The following is a 19,467-nucleotide window of genomic DNA, read 5'->3' on the forward strand; positions in this document are numbered from 1 at the left end:
GAAATAAAGAGAGGAATAGATAAAGACAAAGAGACATGGAAAGAAAATGAATGGATAAAGAGAGATGGAGGGAGGAAAAAAAATAAAGGGAAAGGGAGAAAAGGAGGAGTAGAGATTAAAAAGAAGGAAGATCCTCAATGAGGGAAAAAAACATGTTGTTTGCTATAACTACACCAAATGGAGACGATGACGGTCATGATGTCTAAGATTGTGAGGCATATCTTAATCAGCCCGTATCCCATGTCCTTGCACTGAATGCAAGCTGGCAATTAGGGGAAAGTGTCACTTATCCATAGAATATGTATGATGCTTTGGCAAGTTTCAATCAGAGATCATTGGTCAGAGGTGATCTCAGACTTTGAGCGAATGGTAAGAAAAGCATGTATCCATCATGCTCTACATTCACAGAGTAATTGAATATCATATACAAAAATATTAGACGTGTCCCCATAAAATTTGTACATGGAGGTGATGCTTCATCCCAAGGAATACACCTATTATAACCAGTAAGGAGAGTTCGTAGGTATGTGATGGATGGAGTTCCTCAGCCCAAATACCAATTGCACGCAATGACTCAATTCTACACCCTCAATACCAAAGGAAAGAGTCGGCCTTTAAGATCTTCCTCCAATCTTGGAGCCTAAGATAGAGGCAATATTCAATGTATTGATATCCATGGATGCCGAGTCATTTGATCCATTAATAGAGGAAGCATCCATACCATTATATGATGGGTGTCGAGTATCTCACTTGAAGATGCTGCTTGTAATTCTAAGTGTGCAGGAAAAGTGCGGGTGGATCAATGTGAGTGTCATCGAGTTGTTTGGATACATTCTATGCTCCATTGATTTTTTTGACTCTATTATAAAAAACACTTATTGTGCTTTTTCAAGGAATCTTCTAATTGTTTTTCAAGTTGCTAAATTATCATGTATTACCACCTAGAAACACGATACCTGAGTCCTATGATGATGCATGATAGGTGTTACGAAAGCTTGGCATGGACTACAATAGCATCCATGCATGTGTGTCAAGGATTGTGTGTTGTTTTGAGAGACTATGGGACTATGGAGACATGTCCAAAGTGTGGTGCTCATGGGTATCGATAGGACTTGTCTTCAAAAGTTCTTAGCACTTTTCACTTATATTTTGTAAGTTAGGCATGGTGATCTTGATAATGTGGCATGTGTAGAATAGATCCATAGATGAAGTCCAAAAAATATCAATAGCTTCACATGTAGCATGAAGCCACATTGACTCCATCTTTTCAAGCTTTGTATGAGACCCAATGAATCTTTGGCTCACTCTTACTATGGATGGCATGAATCCATTTGGTCTCTGCTCAACTTCTTACAGCGTGTGGCATGTAGTTCTTGTTAACTACAATATCTCACCATGGCTTTCTACGAAGAAATGACATCTAATCCTTAGCTTGCTTATTCCTAGACGCTACAAAGTCAAAAACATGGATGCCTAACTCCATCCATTAGTTGATAAGCTCAAGTTTTTGTGGGAGAAGGGGGTTGCTGTGGACTTGGGGAGTATATATTCTCTATGTAACGTGTGTTCATGGCCTATTTATACATATCCTAATTTGTGAATTTTTATTGAATAAAACACAAGTATTTTCTATTCAATCTGTAAGTAACCCCTTTATATGACACCCTTATATAAGTAAAAAAAATATAAAAATGGTGTTTAAAAAATCCATTATTTTGAACTCATGTTATATATACATATATTCATGAGTGACCTCCTCGAGGCTGTGGAAGACATGAGCAAGCATGATGGTTGATAGTCTATCAATATACGAGCCATTCTTATGTAGATCATGCATGACTTTCCGGGATTTGGTGAGTGCTCAGGTAAGTGGGCTTCCATTCTTGTTGGTGATATCTAACGTAGCTCGTTCAAGTTGGTGTTGATGAAATAGGGGTATTGTGATAAGTCTGGTTACCTTAGGTTATCATGCATGTCCACTATGTGGGCCATAGTTAGACTCCCAAAGGTCACAAACCATGAAGAAGATGGTATATCAAAGATACGCCACTTTCTTGCTAGAGGGTCATGAGCTGAGATAAGGTTTTCTTGGATTACCTCCAACACGAATGAATACCCAAAGCTAGTACGAGTTGAAAATGGTCCACAAGGAGTCACATGCAAATAGAATGCGATGGTTCTCAATTTTTTACAAATTTCCATATTGGACCCACTTACAAATCAACCATTTATTGAATCCCATGCATATTTTCAAGAATATGCGTAGTTTATTATGGGATCACATTATAGGAGAGAGAGACACTACAGGAGAACGAATGGATTTGAAAGAGATAGGCACGATGGGGGTGCTTCGAGCAGTCATGGTCGCTTGCAACTGCCTCACGCTCCTTGGGTCCTTGTCTACGAAAGAAAAGCACATTGTGAATAAAATTATCAAGTCTATATGGACCCTGATGGGTAGGCTGAAATCTCATGATTGACATAAGAAATAATAGGTTTGTCTTCACCTTGTTTGTAAGTAGCCTGCTTATTTTTCTATTTTAGTGTCTACTCGATATTTGTAATGCTTCTTCATCTATGACAATTTGTACTAAACACAATATCAGTGAGTTTGGAAATCTCCTAATTCCCATTTTTTGATTACTAAAAAAGTGGCACTCGGATAACATGCCCATAAGTTTCTCAAAACCATATGATGTGACCTATCATTGGAAAGCGCTTGAAAAATGGAATCTATTGAGCTATAGAGTGCTCGATTTGGAGTTATAGTGTTCAGGTTATGATAAATCCAAAGATTTGACCACATGTCCCAAACTTATGGGAAATTCCCATATTCCCCAATATGGTATTACTACCAATCGCAATCGTGGGATGCCTCACCCAAAAAATATGTGAGGTGATTTATAGGTTGTTGAATTTAGTACAATGGATCTCATATAAGGAGATCAAGACATCTTCTATTGAATCCGTAAGGTGGGTAGTAGTGGAGACAATCTATCTCTTTGAGAAGTACATGCCCACTAGGATACTCATGATACAAACTCACCTCCCGGTGTAACTCCTAGATGAAGTTGGGATTACGTGACCCATCCATATGTGATGGATGTTCTTCTTGGAATGCTTAATAAAAACCCTGAAGGAGTTTGTGCGACAATGAGCTCGACTAGAGGGTAGCAAGGCTAAAGGTTGGTTAGTGTCGAAGACATTAGTGCATATTTCAGAGTGGTTGCCATTGGTGGATTTACAAAATAGTATGCTATGATCACTAAAGGACGATGATAGATTGACCAGAGATGTGGTGGTTGAAAATGGAGTAGAAAAAAGGATGGATGTTGCAATGGAGGAGAAGCTTAATCATTTTTGTATGTTGCATCATGCATTGAGAGTGCAGTTTTGATGTCGAGAAGTGCTTAAAATTAGCTAAGAATTACGAATATCAAGGGAAAAATATTCAACATCGAAGGCGGCGACTCGATCTAGGACGATTTTAAGCGGCAAAGTGCTTTAAAGGCGCCCGAGAGACACTTGTTGATCTTTCATAATTTTTCACAATGCCATGTGGGTTGACAAGAGTTACCGGCCAATGCGGGATGTCAAGCCGGACGCCCAAGATTTTTCAGAGCTCAATTCGGAGTCCGAACGGGGAAGGAGCCAAGAAACGAGGCAAGATGCGAAAAGGTGGACCAAACTTTGGTCAAGTGGTCATGACCTTTTTGGGGGGGGGGGGGGGGGTGTAGTATTTGATGTAGCAAAAAACGTGGGCAACAAAAGAGGAGGAAAAAAACGTGAAGGAGGGCGCCATCAGGAGGCGTCGAAATTTGCGCTAAGATGCATGGAGGGGAAGATGCAGGCTGAATACAACCCATACCAATGATCATTGTCCTTGCTTCCCCTCTGCCTGCTGGTCATATTGCCGTGCTTCGCTCGCGCAATGGTGGTCTCTATGAAAAACTCTGATTTCAGTATTTCTTTCTCCTCCCTCTCTCTCCTCTAAGGGCAGATTCATGCGGTGAAGAAGAAGAAGAAGAATGGATGATGGATGCTTGTCCAATGAAGATCGGATTGCTCCATGGTTCAAGAGGAATGAATATTGCTAATTGTGGACTGTCATGAGCATTAATGGTTACTAGAAATCAGTCCCGAGACATGGCAAATAAAAACCCGCAACCCGCAAAGAACGGTAATTTTATTTTTACAAAGGAAATTGATGTTTTATGCAATTTGCTTCATGAATACTTGTTCCCATGGGATGATTATGCATTATGTTGTTGTTTTCTATGAGTTTGATCAGTTATGCTTAGAAAGTCAGAAAATCATAAGTGTTGTGAAATTAATGGTGTAAAATCCGTAAAACACGCAAAATAGGGAGAAATTGGGTGTTTTTGATATATAAATGGAAAATATAATAAGACACACCAACTAAAATTGTGATTTTGCTGCAAATGAACCTAAAGGCCACAGCCCACAACTCATTTGGTATTTTTAGTTATTTAATATGGCAAAAAATACAAGAAAAATAGGAAAAAATAGGTAAAAATAAGAAAAATATAGGTTTTGAGTGTGCGAAAAAAACTAAAAAATAAGATTCATGTTTGTGTATGTATGGGGGGTCTGAAGTATGAGGTTTAGCCTCAGTTCAGCCCTACCTTTATGTTTTAGTGAGTTTTTATGGCTTTTCATACAACAAAAAACATGGAAATATTACCCTAAATCTATGTACCGTGCACAATCTAAACGGCGAGGGGGTAGAAAAGAAAGAAAGAAAGAAAGAAAGTTATATTAACGTCTCCTAAAAACCAAAACTGGCCTATGAGACAAACTGTGATACAACTGATGAGGTCCAGCTATCCAAAATAAAAGTGCTGAATGAAAAGCTAAAAACTGGAAACTGAAAATACGGTGCTGTCAGTGTGATAAGTGTCGTGTATGTGTATGTGCGTATGTAGCTCTGGTACTCCAGATAATGGCTACAAAAGGGGAACAAATGTCGGCTGTGATAGGGGAACAACTGTCGGCTGTGATAAAGTGGTGCGATGTGTATATGTAACAGATGCAGGGAGATATACTATCTTGGGATGTAGTAGCAGTCGTTAAAGTCGCTAATAGCAGGTGATCCCTCCTGGATGTAGGATGTGGTACATCGGCGGTGGAGAAAGAGCAAACTGGAGATCTGAGATCCAATGTGTCGAGTGTCGTCGGATCTCAGTCTGCTGTCGATGTAGATCAAGAATCCTCCGGATCTCCTGTCGGTGTCGCTGTGGGGTCCGAAACCCACGGATCCTCGTGCGGCGTCGGGTACGCTGGTCCTCAGCCTACTGTAGTGTGAGCCCGGAGGTCTAGCTGGAGGCTGCTACAGTAGCTCTCACTTTGTCTGTCAGAAAGAACTGTGTAATAGTCGTCTAGGTGGGCCCCTCTCTGACTGGGACCCGCTGCGTGCTCTGCTCTCTGATGTGCCATGCCTCTCCCAGAAAACGGCCAAATGATCTCTGATCCATATCAGTCATACATCCCTGAAGTGAGCTGCTCAATGTGTAGAGAGAATGAGAGTGGTGTTTAAGTGCTGAGAGAAAGAAAAGGCTGATTGTTTTTATCTATGCATATCATATAGATGGATCGTTGATTTAAAATAAGGATCTAGTAGCATGAGGTCTCCTCGGTGCTAGGTTCATGCAACGTAGCAATTACGCGTCAGAGAAATTCATTGAAAGAATGCTTTTGCACTAAGCACAATGTTGTTTTTTTCTTTGTTTGAGCACATGGATATTCACAATTTGCATGAAGCATAAAATGATAAAAGGTATTAGACAATACCTCCTGGATGCATAGCATCTGTATTCTCTAGATTGTGACCAACGTTGAGTGAGTAAGGTTGTCCAAGCTGTAGGCTAGGCGTTGGGTCTAAGGGGAAAGTAAAGTGAGGTATGGTACATCCTGGAACGAAATAATTGGTACCTTGAGAGAACTATGTGCGAAGTGTTATATATGTTTAGTGACGCATCGAGGGGCCAATCCCCAAGATGTAGGAGAGTCACAGTGAGGTAGCGGCAGTCAGTCGTGGGAGGACCTCCTATGTTTGTACTTCGTGCCATTTGGCAATGTGCTAGGACTCCCTCTGAGGAGTGTTAATTGGGTTAGAGTTGGACTACGATACGTGATACAAACGCAAGATGTTTAGGAAGGCAATGTATGATGTATGTGTCATCAACGCTCCTGGCTGCGAGGCCGTGGGGTTGTTGAGTGCATGATAGAGGTCCGGCTAGTGCATGAGCCAGTGCCGGCCCGTTTTAGGTCCCATCAATGGTGCATCTGCCGGGAGCCACTTATAAGTGGTGGTTTTCGGATTTAGGGTTTCTAGGGACCAAAAGAAAGTTGATTTATGTCCTCTGACAAGGGCTGTCAAGCCGAAATTCAAAAAGCCAAACGTGCTAAGAGGGCTAAACGGCGGTTAGAGATCGTAAGCCGTTATTCTTCTCAAAGGAATAGTCCAGTACGTATACGAAGTGGTGGTCTTAGTCACTTAACTGCTCCATCTATTCCATTAGCTGTAGGAGGAAGTGTAAAATCTTCCTCTCCTCCACCAAGTGTACCCACTTCAAGTGGGGGTGTGAATCCGTCACTTCAAGCTCCTACTGCTAATCTGATTGTCACCATGGCACAACCTATTGCGATTCCTGCAGGGACACCGGATTTACCAGCCTTAGGAGTTCCCTTGCCCATTTTTAATGGGTTAGTGGAAGAGGATGCATAATTTCACATTTGTGAATTTCAGAGATTGATGTTGAATTATCACATCCAAGACAAGGGACATCTCATGATGTTCTTCAATATGACGTTAAAAGGAAGGGCTGCGGTATGGTATCACATCATAGAGTCTGGAACCATAACCACCATTGATCAATTCTATGCAGCTTTTCGAGCGGAATATGCCCCTGAAAGAGGTGGCCAATATTGGTTGCTGGTCTTGAATGTGACACGTCAAGATCCTCACGAGAACGTGAAAGCATATGCCAAAAAGTTGAAGGAAGTATTCCGTAAGTTGTAAACTTACATTCCCATTCCACCAGCTACCCAATTGCAATACTTTTTGTATGGGTTAGATTTTAATATCCAAGTACAATTGAGCAGTGTGGCCTTAGCAGATATAGATACCGCTATTACGTGGGCAGAGGGAGTAGAAGCATGATTACAACGGCCTACTCCTCTCAAATGAATGTTAATGGGGGTTTAGTACCTAGTGGCAATCCAGCATTGACGAATGGAAGCCAAGGGATGCCTATGACTAACCCTGTTGGGAGAGGGAGTATGGTTTCAAATGTACATCTATTACCGGCTCCTCCCAGTGTGACTATGCCTATGACAAGTTAGTTGGCTCCATCAAATGTTGGAGGCCAAGTTTCAAATTTGAATGTTGTTCCTGTGGGTCAACAGCCAATGCCAAATCAGATTGTTAGGCCAATGGAACGACGGGTCGACGATCGAGGCTACGAGTGGAGTGCATCTAATGTCCTTGGCGAAGTTAAGGACATGATAAAGCATTATACTGACATGATTTCCAAACAATATCGATAACTAGCCGTCGACGTTAATTTCTTAAAGAAGCAACAAAATCTGATAGGGAGTCGACGCCCTGAAGAGGGTGGACCCTCTAGATTTAGTTGTAAATGGTGTGGTGGACAGCACTTCCCCAAGAATTGTCCAAATGTGAAATGCGACATTTGTGGGAAGTCATAGAGCGCTAGGAAGCATCCCATTTGTTGGAGTAAGATTAGTTCTCTCCAACAAGGGAGTAAACAACCGGGCCCAGTGAATCATAGAGCGCAGGAAATAACTTGCAGCAGAATGATGCACCTAGGCAAATATTGCAGAGGGGAAAAACAACTATAGAAGAGTTGCCACAAGGCAACGGAGTCAACCTTATTGCGGCTGTACGAGTCATTGATACTGAAACCTCTAACTTAAGAGCCCTGAAAAGAGGCCAAAAGGCTAAAGAGGTTGACAAAGATAATACAAAACCGGTTGAGGGAAACTCTAAACAAGGGGATAGGGGGACGTAAGTCCAGAGTCCTAGCATGGAAGGGGGACCGCTAAAGCCGGTTGACAGAAAAGGCGACCCTAAGAAGGATGAGGAGATGCCAAGAAAGAAGGCAAGAGCTAAGAAAGAAGCACCGAAACCAGTCCAAAGACCAAAAGAGAGGATGGTTTGGAGAGAAAAGAGAGCTTTGGCTACTTATCATGACTTTGATTTAGCGAGTTCTCTTTGCAAAGTTAAACCAGATGTGAACCTCTTGCAATTGATCAAATTATCTCCAGGAGTACGCAAGGAATTTAAGAAGATCCTGCGTATCGGGTATATTGTAGAACCCTTGGGCATAGCATGAGTAGGGGAAGATTGGTTTGACCATGCTGAAAAGAACTACCCTAGGGTTCCAGCTTATGTAGATGAAATATTAGTCGAATATGCCATTGTAGACACTAGATCCTCTGTCAACATCATGAGTTCAGAATTGATGGAGAGACTGGGTCTAGGCATCCAGAAAGACAACTCCACCCTTCTGAGAATGGCTGATGATAGTTTAAGACAACCAGAAGGTTGCGTTACTAAGGTCCATGTTACAGTTGCAAGTGTAGAATGCTTCTTGGACTTTAGGGTGATAAGATTTGCAGGACACTTTAGTGTTGCTAGGTAGGCCTTGGATCTTATGAACAGACTGTCAAGTCGATATACCTACTGGTCGAGTGGTTCTAGGTAGAGGTGCTAATTGAATAATAGTCGATGCTTATCCTAAGTCTCCTCAAAGTGAGAGAGCTCCTTTATTTTCTACTAAATTAGAGACAGCAGACGATCCATCTGGTAGTGAGACATCATCCAGTGATGAATCTAAGGAGGGGTCCACTACAGAGGATATCTATCAGATAACTCTAAATGAGCTGATAGAGCCTCAAGATAGGATAAGAGATGCGGATGTGATTGAGTTAGACCTTGGCACGCCGAATGATTCGCGACCAATTAAATTGGGCTCTATGCTCAGTTCAGCAGAAAGGGAGGACTATGTGTCCTTGATTCAAGAATTTCGCAATATCTTTGCTTGGAGTTATGACGAGTTGAGAGGTATTCCTCCTAACCTAGCTGTTCATACTATCCCTATAAAAGAAGGCAGTCGTCCTGTGTGTCAAAAAGTAAGGCGTATGCCTTTTGAACTGAGGGACGGGCTGTTTGAGGAGTTACAGAAGTTACGGAAAGTTGGTTTGATCTTCCATGTACAACACATAGAATGGTGTTCACCAGTTGTTATTAGGAAGAAGAAAAACAACCAAATCCGATTATGTGTGGATTTTAGAGAGCTGAATAAGCAGACAGTTAAGGATTACTACCCGTTGCCATTTCTTGACCAGATTTTGGATCAATTAGCGGGTAGGGAGATATATTCATTCATGGATTGCTTTGCAGGATATAACCAGATGGCAATTGCAAAAGAGGACAAGTTGAAAACAACTTTTATTACTGTGTTTGGTACTTTTGCATACCATGTGATGGCCTTTGGTTTGTGCAATGCACCTGGATCATGGCAACGAACAGCGGACAAGACCTTTGGTGACATCTCCCCAGATGAGTTGAAAGTATTTATTGATGACCTGGGGGCAGCCACTATAAGGGAAAGGATGTTGATTATTTTGAGAAAGTGCTTTGAGTGCTGCAGACAATTTTGTATCGCTCTTAACCCACGGAAGTGTGTCTTTGGCGTACCTTATGGACTATTGCTAGGCCATGTGGTCAGTTCAGTAGGGATAGCAACAACTGACCCTAAAAAGATCAAGGTTATAGTTGCTATGAGTCCACCACGCACTCCGAGAGAGGTTCATAGCTTTCTGTCGCTCGTCGATAGGGTACTATCAGAGGTTTATAAATGCCTTGGCAGAAAGAACGTTGCCATTAACGAATTTATTATCCTTTAGCTGTTTATTTGAATGGAGCGACCCTTGTAAGGTAGCTTTTGAGGATGTGAAATAGGAGCTAGTAAAAGCACCCGTTTTAAAAGCACCTAAAAGAGGCGAGGTGTTCTATATATTTTCAACAGCCACTATGCATAGTATAAGCTGTTGTTTAGCCCAAATATGGGAGAAAAAGTGGTATCATCCGATAGCTTTTGCTAGTCGAACATTGGGCATTTCAGAGATCAATTATACCTACATGGAGAAGTTGTGTCTTGCGATGGTCTTTGGGACTAAGAAATTCAGGCACTACATCCTCTATGAAAAGGTAGTATTCTACACGAAGGCGGAAGGACTTAGACTGCTTATGAACAAGCTGCAGCCGCCTGATCGTTTGGCAAAGTGGTTAATCACTTCGCAGGAGTTCGATTATGAGATTAAGAGTAAGCCACCAAGGTTGCAGGGTATTGTGGAATGCCTTGTGGATTTCGGGGAGCCGAAAGAGACTTTGGCTGAAGGAAGTGATATTGAGGAAATGTTTAAAATTGATACAACTTCTATTCCATCTTGGTATGCTGCTATTACACACTATCTATCAACAGGAGAGACGGGAGCTAGTTTGTCAAAGTCTGAAAAGAGGAAAATCAAACAACAAGCTTTGAAGTTTTCCTTGATCATAGGGACGCTATATCGGAAGGGTGTTGATGATATCTACCGCTGATGTGTGATGCCGGACGAGGTTCCTTTTATAATGGAGGAGTGTCATGACTCTGCATGTGGAGGGCACTTTGCGGGACAATTGACGGCGCAAAAAGCTTTAAGAGCCAGATATTGGTGGCCGTCCATCTTCCAAGATTCTTTTGAGTATGTAAAGAAATGTAATACCTGTCAGAGACATGATAGTAGAGAGAATAGAAAATACCCACTTACGTCTATCATGGCTATCCTTCCATTTGAGAAGTGGGGCATTGATTTTGTGGGTCCTATTACCCCATCGTCTACTACCCAAAAGAGGTATATTATAGTAGCCACTCATTATTTTACAAAATGGTCAGAAGCGCGGGTGACGAGGCAGGACAATGCAAAAGAGACTGCAAGTTTCCTGTTAGAGCAGATTATGTGCCGTTTTAGTCCACCAAAAGAATTAGTGTCGAACTGTGGAACCCATTTTCTAAATAAGGTGATCAAAAGCTTGACTGAAGCTTGGCAAATCAAGCATAATAAAACGACTCCTTATAATCCGCAAGCAAACGAACAAGTTGAAAGTACTAATAAGCAGCTTGTGGGTATCTTGTCTAAGATAGTCTCTAAGAAGAAAGGAGACTAGGACAAGAAGTTGTATGTGGCAGTATGGGCGTATAATACCAAGTTCAAGCGAGCTACCGGCTATACTCCATTCAAATTGGTTTATGGGGAAGAGTGTGTGTTACCCCTTGAAATCGAATTGGCGACCATACGGTTTGCAATTAACCATTCTTTGGGAGATAAGGATTCCCTTTTTGAATGTTTCACGACTATAGCCCACCTGGATGAGCTGAAGTTGTAGAGCTTACTACACCAGGAGGTAGCTAAGCGTCGGATGAAGCAGTTGCATGACCTTAGAGCAAAGAAATATACCTTTAAAAAAGGGCAATTAGTCCTCTATTACGATGCACGTAGGGAGTTGTTTCCAGGGAAGTTAGAACCTAAATGGGATGGCCTCTACAAGATTGTTAGGTTAGGGAAGAATAGGTCTACGGCTCTATTAGTTGATCTACAGGGAGTAGAGTTTAAGAATAAGGTTAATATTAATAAGATTAAACCTTATTATTTCTAAGTCTGCTAATACAAAGAAAATGCATTGCCGGTCTATGCTGGGGATGATTTGAGACCTGCAAAAGAGCTTAAAAGTTGGTTGATGGGTCGGTTAATTCCTTATTTGGAGCACCCATATCTGGAGCAAAAATACCATCAAGGGAAACTCATCTGGTGGAGCAAAGGATATAAAGTGATTGAACAAGAAGACGGAACCTTTGTGTGGGAGATCAAAGTCTTCTGCCATCACTGCTTACGACTGTTGACAAGTATCCCTGTTGGGTTCAATGAAGAAGGTGGGATGGAGCCATCAGTTCATCCTCTCAACATGCTAAACTTTGATTATCATAATTACGAGTAGAGGGGTTTGTGATGGTAGGCTACGTAAACCCATTGTGGACGTATACATTATATTTTGATGGAGCGTCCAAGGGCCCTAATAAAAAAGGAAGTGTTGGAGTAGTAATCCGAGATCCCCGACAAAGAGTTGCGATGAAGTTAGCTGCTTATCTCAGGGTAGGATTCACTAACAATATGGTGGAGTATAAAGCCTTGATTATGAGACTTCATATTGCCAAACAAGGTGGTATTCGTCGGTTGTTAGTAAAAGAGGATTCCCACTTGATCCTGAATCAGCTAGATGGGACATACACGGTGCGGAATCCCATTCTTTGTATGTATCATCGGACTGCGATGACCCTACTTGAGGAGTTTGAGAGAGTGTCTTTTCAGCTGATTCCACGTTACTGGAATCAGTTTGCGGATTCATTGGCAAATCTTGCTTATGAGGAAGACCTCTTCTTTAATTGTGGTTCTAGTTTGGATATTGTTATCAATGAGGAAACATGACCCGGTCGCTTGTGGGGAATGTTATCAGAACATGCAATATATGGCAGATGATGGTTGATATGGGTGATGCAAAGAGAAGCCGAGACCAATCTACCGTTGTTATCCTGGACCCATAGGTTAATTAGACAACATGTTATGCATACGCCTCTTGCTATCTATGCAGGAGGGATGGGTCATAACCTTATGTATTTAGTTTAGGGCTGCAAGCCTGTTCTTTCCTCCTTGGAAAGGTGCTTATTATTGTATATCTGCACTATTTTAGGGAGGGATGTGTAGGTGCTATTTTGTTTGATCTCATTAGGCCAAGAGGGCCCATTTTGTGAGGTTTTGAATGGTTTATTTTGTTAGGCCAAGAGGGCCAGTTGTCTGTTTAGTGCAGGTATGGTTAATGGTTTCTTGTTTTAGTTTTGTGCTAGACAGGTTCGGGAAAAGAGCTTGGAAGGAGCCTTTTGTTGCGTGGAAGCTTCTCTGGCCCTATCCAGGTGATATCTTTCCTTTATGAGCACTGTGGTTTTTATGCTATATGTGTTTGTGTACTTGTTAAATGGATTTTTCTTTTCTTATTGGGGACCGGCGTCCAAGGCATGAAGTCTCAAGGTTTAGGTTCAGTATGTTTGAGGGAGGTCTGAGTAGTCGTTGCCTCCTGTAAAGACATTGTCAAGCATTGAAAGACCTATTTTAGAAGGGAGTTCTAGTGACCCTGTTCTGCTAGCCTGCTAGGCGGCTATTTTAGGAGTTCTTGTTAGTTGTGAGGCAGTTAGAGAAGCCTGCCGAAGGAAAAAATAATGATGATAGAAGGAAAAAAACCCTGAATATCTTAAAGATAATAAATATATACAAAGGTGTGTAAAAAGGGGTTCTAACCCCTATAAAAACTAGAAACAGAAAAGAAAGGAAAATTTACACGCAGTTGATTATCGACTTGCGAAGGCCTGGTAGGTTCCTGGGGACGAGTCAGACCCAAGGCCGATGTCTTGTCTTCCTAGGGGTGGCATCTTGCTGGAAAAGAAAAAGATAAGGAAGGTTGGAGCGAAAATAAAAGTGAGCGTTAGAAAAGGATTAAGTGTCGCCTTGCGAGGGCTTGGTAGGTTCTTGGGTACCGAGACAGGACCTGAGGCCAATGCCCTATTCTCCTTGGGTCACTATGCTCAGCTCCCTCCTTTTTACATGCCCAAGTATGGAAAAATAAAAACTCTAAAAAAAGAAGTGTGTTGAGAGAAAATACTTCTTGATCAGGCCATAGGAGTCCTCGCCTAGTAGGAGCTCCTGGTTGTGTTGTCCTTAGTTAGGTAGGTAGTTCAGACCACCACTTAGGGCAACCTCTTTGACAATTCTTTTTAGTTTTGCCGTGTTGGAGCAGTTGGTTAGTGACTAGCTTCTGATCTTTTATCAGATTATGCTAGGCCTACTCCTTGTGGATGTCATGCCTTGGTTTTGTTAGGGGGTCGGGTGAGCATTGTGCTGTGTTTAGTATGTATTTATTTTGTATCAGCTTGATGCTTCCTTTGGTTGTTTTGTGCAGATCTATTGTGGGATTTGACGGGCTAAGTCGCCCTATCCCGTGGTCGCCAATGAGAGCGGAGTTTTGATGCCGAGAAGTGCTTAAAATTAGCTAAAAATTACGAATATCAAGGGAAAAAAATTCAACGTCAAAGGGCGGCGGCTCGATCTAGGATGATTTTAAGCGGCAAAGTGCTTTAAAGGTGCCCGAGTGACACTTGTTGATTTAAAATTAGCTAAAAATTACGAATATTAGGGGAAAAATATTCAACATCGAAGGCGGCGGCTCGATCTAGGACGATTTTAAGCGGCAAAGTGCTTTAAAGGCACCCGAGCGACACTTGTTGATTTTTCATAAATTTTCACACTGCCGTGCAGGCTGATAAGAGTTACCGACCAATGCGGGATGTCAAGCCGGACGCCCAGGATTTTTCAAAGCTCAATTCGGAGTCCGGACGGGGAAGGAGCAAAGAAACCGGGCAAGATACGAAAAGGTGGACCAAACTTTGGTCAAGTGGTCATGACCTTTGGGGGGGGGCATGTAGCATTTGATGTAGCAAAAAACGTGGGCAACAAAAGAGGAGGAAAAAAACGTGAAGGAGGGCGCCATCAGGAGGCGCCGAAATTTGGGCCAAGATGCATGGAGGGGAAGATGCAAGCTGAATACAACCCATACCAATGATCATTGCCCTTGCTTCCCCTCTGCCTGCTGGTCATATCGCCGTGCTTCGCTCGCGCAATGGTGGTCTCTATGAAAAACTCTGATTTCAATCTTTCTCTCTCCTTCCTCTCTCTCCTCTAAGGGCAGATTCATGCGGTGAAGAAGAAGAAGAAGAATGGAAGACAAATGCTTGTCCAATGAAGACCGGATTGCTCCGTGGTTCAAGAGAAATGAAGATTTCTGATTGTGGATTGTCATGAGCATTAATGGCTGCTGGAAATCAGTCCCGAGACATGGCAAATAAAAACCCGCAATCCGCAAAGAACGGTAATTTTATTTTTACAAAGGAAATTGATGTTTTATACAATTTGCTTCATGAATACTTGTTCCCATGGGATGATTATGCATTATGTTGTTGCTTGCTATGAGTTTGATCAGTTTATGCTTAGAAATTCAGAAAATCATAAGTGTTGTGACTGAAATTCACGGTGTAAAACCCATAAAACACGCGAAATAGGGGGAAATTGGGTATTTTTGATAGATAAATGGAAAATATAATAAGACATACCAACTAAAATTGTGGTTTTGCTACAAATGAACCTAAGGGCCACATCCCACAACTCATTTCGCATTTTTAGTTATTTAATATTGCAAAAAATACCAGAAAAATAGGAAAAAATGAGTAAAAATAAGGGAAAAATAGGTTTTGAGTGTGCGAAAAAATGCTAAAAAATAAGATTCATGTTTTTTTATGTATGGGGGGTCTGAAGTATGAGGTTTAGCCTCAATTCAGCCCTACCTTTTTGTTTTAGTGAGTTTTAATAGCTTTTCATACAATAAAAAGCATGGAAATATTACTCTAAACCTATGCACCGTGCACAATCTAAACGGCGAGGGGGTAGAGAGAATGAGAGTGGTGTTTAAGTGTTGAGAGAAAGAAAAGGCTGATTGTTTTTATCTATGTATATCATATAGATGGATCGTTGATCTAAAATAAGGATCTAGTAGCACGAGGTCTCCTCGGTGCTAGGTTCGTGCAACATAGCAATTACGCGTCAGAGAAATTCGTTGAAAGAATGCTTTTGCACTAAGCACAATGCTGCTTTTTTCTTTGTTTGAGCACATGGACATTCACAATTTGTATGAAGCATAAAATGATAAAAGGTATCAGACAATACCTCCTGGATGCATAGCACCTGTATTCTCTAGATTGTGACCAATGTTGAGTGAGTAAGGTTGTCCAAGCTGTAGGCTAGGCGTTGGGTCTAAGGGGAAAGTAAAGTGAGGTATGGTACATCCTGGAACGAAATAATTGGTACCTTGAGAGAACTATGTGCAAAGTGTTATATATGTTTAGCGACGCATCGAGGGGCCAATCCCCAAGATGTAGGAGAGTCGCAGTGAGGTAGCGGTAGTCAGCCGTGGGAGGACCTCCTATGTTTGTACTTCGTGCCATTTGGCAATGTGCTGGGACTCCCTCTGAGGAGTGTGAATTGGGTTAGAGTTGGACTATGATACGTGATACAAACGCAAGATGTTTAGGAAGGCAATGTATGATGTATGTGTCATCAACGCTCCTGGCCGCGAGGCCGTGGGGTTGTTGAGTGTATGATAGAGGTCCGGCTAGTGCATGAGTCAGTGCCGGTCCATTTTAGGTCCCATCATGCATCCATGGAGAAGTGGCTCACTAGGTATGAGTAGGCCAAAAAATATTAGGAAGAAGCACAATTAGAATTTGGACGAGTACACACTATTGATTGAGCATAGTTACGTGCATGACATTTCCATGTTAAGCACATCGACAAAATGCACTCCACAACGGATTCTGGTGTCATGGCAAATTTTTAGTAAGAGAGCCGATGATAGGCCAGGGATTTGGACACAATTATAGATGACATGGAGTATTTTGGGAACTTGCAAAGTGTTATCTCTGTGGATTGCCGTAGCTTCTCCATGATCATATTCGATGTAGAGTGGTTCAAAGTGGTATTGGAAAGGAGCTCGGCAGGCTCCAGTAAGTTACTCATGAATATATGTGTGCATCACGTGGGTTCAAAATAAGGTATTTTTAAAATATAATTTTTATACATTTTTTACATATAGAAGGTGATAGATGATTTTTGACATCAAGAAGTGCTTAAAAATAGCCAAAATACCAAATTTCAGGGGAAAAATAGACTTTGTTGAAGGTGGCAGCTGTAATCAATACGATTTTAAGCGGCAAGGCCCAAAAGTGCTTTAAAGACCCATCGAGCGATGGTTAGGAAATTTTCATAATTTCTCAGTATGTCAGATGAGATCTCGGTAGATGCCAAAAAGTGGGGGACTTTGAGATGCACTCGCAAGAATTTTCGAAAGATGATTCGGACGCTAAACACGGGAGAAGTGCCTAAAATTGGCCAACCTTATTGGGAATCAAAAGGGTATGACCCTTAGGCACTCCCTTTGGGGGGGCCCCCCTTAACTTTTGATTTTGGGGGGGCGGGGGGGGGGGGGGGGAGGGGGCTGGTGGTTGTTTTTATGAGCCATGTGGAGAGGATAAAGGCGCCATGACATGGCTTCCTAGGCAACGATTTGGAGAAGGGCGGGCTATGGTAGCTGAAAGCACCCCCCCAACAAATTACATACATGATCTTCATCTTCTTTAAGCTCTCAATCACCACTTTTGGGCTTTGAAATGGATGCCCAGATGAGGATTTGCAAAACCATTCTTTCTCTCTCTTCCCTCTCTCTCTTCCAAGAGGTGGTTCACATGGGAGAAATCAAGAAGAAGAGGGGCTACAGGATGCTTGCCCGGCATGAATCGGATTGCTCCAAGATCAAGAGGAGGTTGAGAGGATATGTTCAGCATTGAAGATTTTCCATTGGCCAGTCCATTGGCAACCTGAAAATTTTAATTACAAAACCCGCAACACGCAAATAAGTAGTATGCCTCATTTTTACAAAGGAAATTTGTTTCTTGTTGATGTTTGATGGTTGAAATGGAATTCATATGGAACAAAAATTTGTTTGGATCTTTTTTTCATTATGATTGAGGGATGTGCATAAAGAAATTGCAGATCCATAATATTACATAGTCGGAATAATTAAATTATAGCCCGAAAAGTACATTTTTAGTGTAAAAATGAAGGTTTTATTAGTTTCGGATGGGAAAAAGAGATGTGCATGTGATAAAATTATGAGAGAAAACATCTTTTAACTTTCATGATCAGTCACTAATCATAAATTTAAAAAATCTATTTTTATGTACAAATAAATAGAGAAAAAGAGCTAAAAATGAGCAAAAATAGGATTTTCGCGTTATAAAAATCTAAAAATTTATGATTCATGGTTGTGGCTGTATAAAAAAGCTGAGACATGAATTTTGACTTCAGTTTGGATTTTTTAATTTGTCCTAGCTCATGGTTCTTCTATTTTATGCGAAAAATACATACAAAATAATACCCTACACCTATGCAACGCAATATAACCTAAACATTAGAGGAAAATGGTGATGTTAAGAGATTAAGAGGGATGAAAGGGTTTGAATTTTTTGAAACATTTGATTGTGCATTCCATTTAGAATGGCGATAATTTAGTTTAAGGGGCTAGTAGCACGAGAAATTGGTACTAGTCTCCATACATCGAAGCATACTTTAGTGAAAATCATGAAAGGGTTTTTTTTCCACATCATGAAATGTTGATTTTTTGAATATTTTTTGTTCACTAGGACCATATGCACTATGCATGGTGCATGGCATGGTATCAGTCTTGGATTGCATAGCAATTTTCTTCCTAGGACATGACTTACACATTGAGTGGAAAGGAGCCTTTGCTATAGGCTAGTTGTATGCTTTCCTTGGGATTGTTTGGTGAGGACTTATATATTCCTCAATCATGCAAAACAAGAAAAGAGTCGAGTTTGTGCGTTATGTCTTAAATGTTGAAGCGATGCATCTTGGGGCCAATCCCCGAGGTGTAGGAGAGTCATAGTGGAACTGAGGGGAGCTTCCTGATGTTTTTGCGACAAGGCACTATGTCTACATGTTATGGGATCTCCCTCTGAGGAGAAGGGAAGTTAAATGTTGGACTACATATCAACTACAAAACACATAATTGAGTCTATCTAGTGTACATCGATGTCTTACAGACACTCGTAACCTGCAAGGCCGTGTGGTGAGGTTTTTAGTTGTGTACATGAGGTTCCGCTAGTGCCATAGCCAGTGGCGGACCATTTTAAGTCCCATCAATGGTGCATTTGCCGAGAGTGGCCAACAAGTGGTGGTTTATAAGCTAGGGTTTCTAGGGACCAAATAGTTGGTTTATGTCCTCTGATAAGAACCGTCAAGCCGAAATACAAAAAGCGGAATGTGCTGAGAGAGCTAGACGACGGTTGGAGATTGTAAGGCATTATTTCCCTCAAAGAAGTAGCCCACTACACATAAGCATTAGTGGTTCTAATAACGTGGTTGTCATAAGTAATCCTTTGAGTGCAAGTGGAAGTCTTAGCACTTTCCCTCTTCTAGTCAATCAACCCATATCAAGTGGGGGTATATTTTTACCTACACAAACTCCTATTGTCAATCTGGTTGTAGCTATGGCACAACCCATCTCAATTCCATCACGAACACTGGATTTGTTGGCATTAGAAGCATCTTTTCGCATCTTCCATGGGTTAGCAAAAGAAGATGGATAACTCCATATTAAGGAGTTTCAAATGCTCATGTTCAACTATCAAATCCAAGACGAAGGAC

The sequence above is a fragment of the Lygodium microphyllum genome, chromosome 15, assembly GCF_053477565.2.
Source record: "Lygodium microphyllum isolate KBCC chromosome 15, Lygodium_microphyllum_v1.1.10, whole genome shotgun sequence".
Classification (NCBI taxonomy): Eukaryota; Viridiplantae; Streptophyta; class Polypodiopsida; order Schizaeales; family Lygodiaceae; genus Lygodium; species Lygodium microphyllum.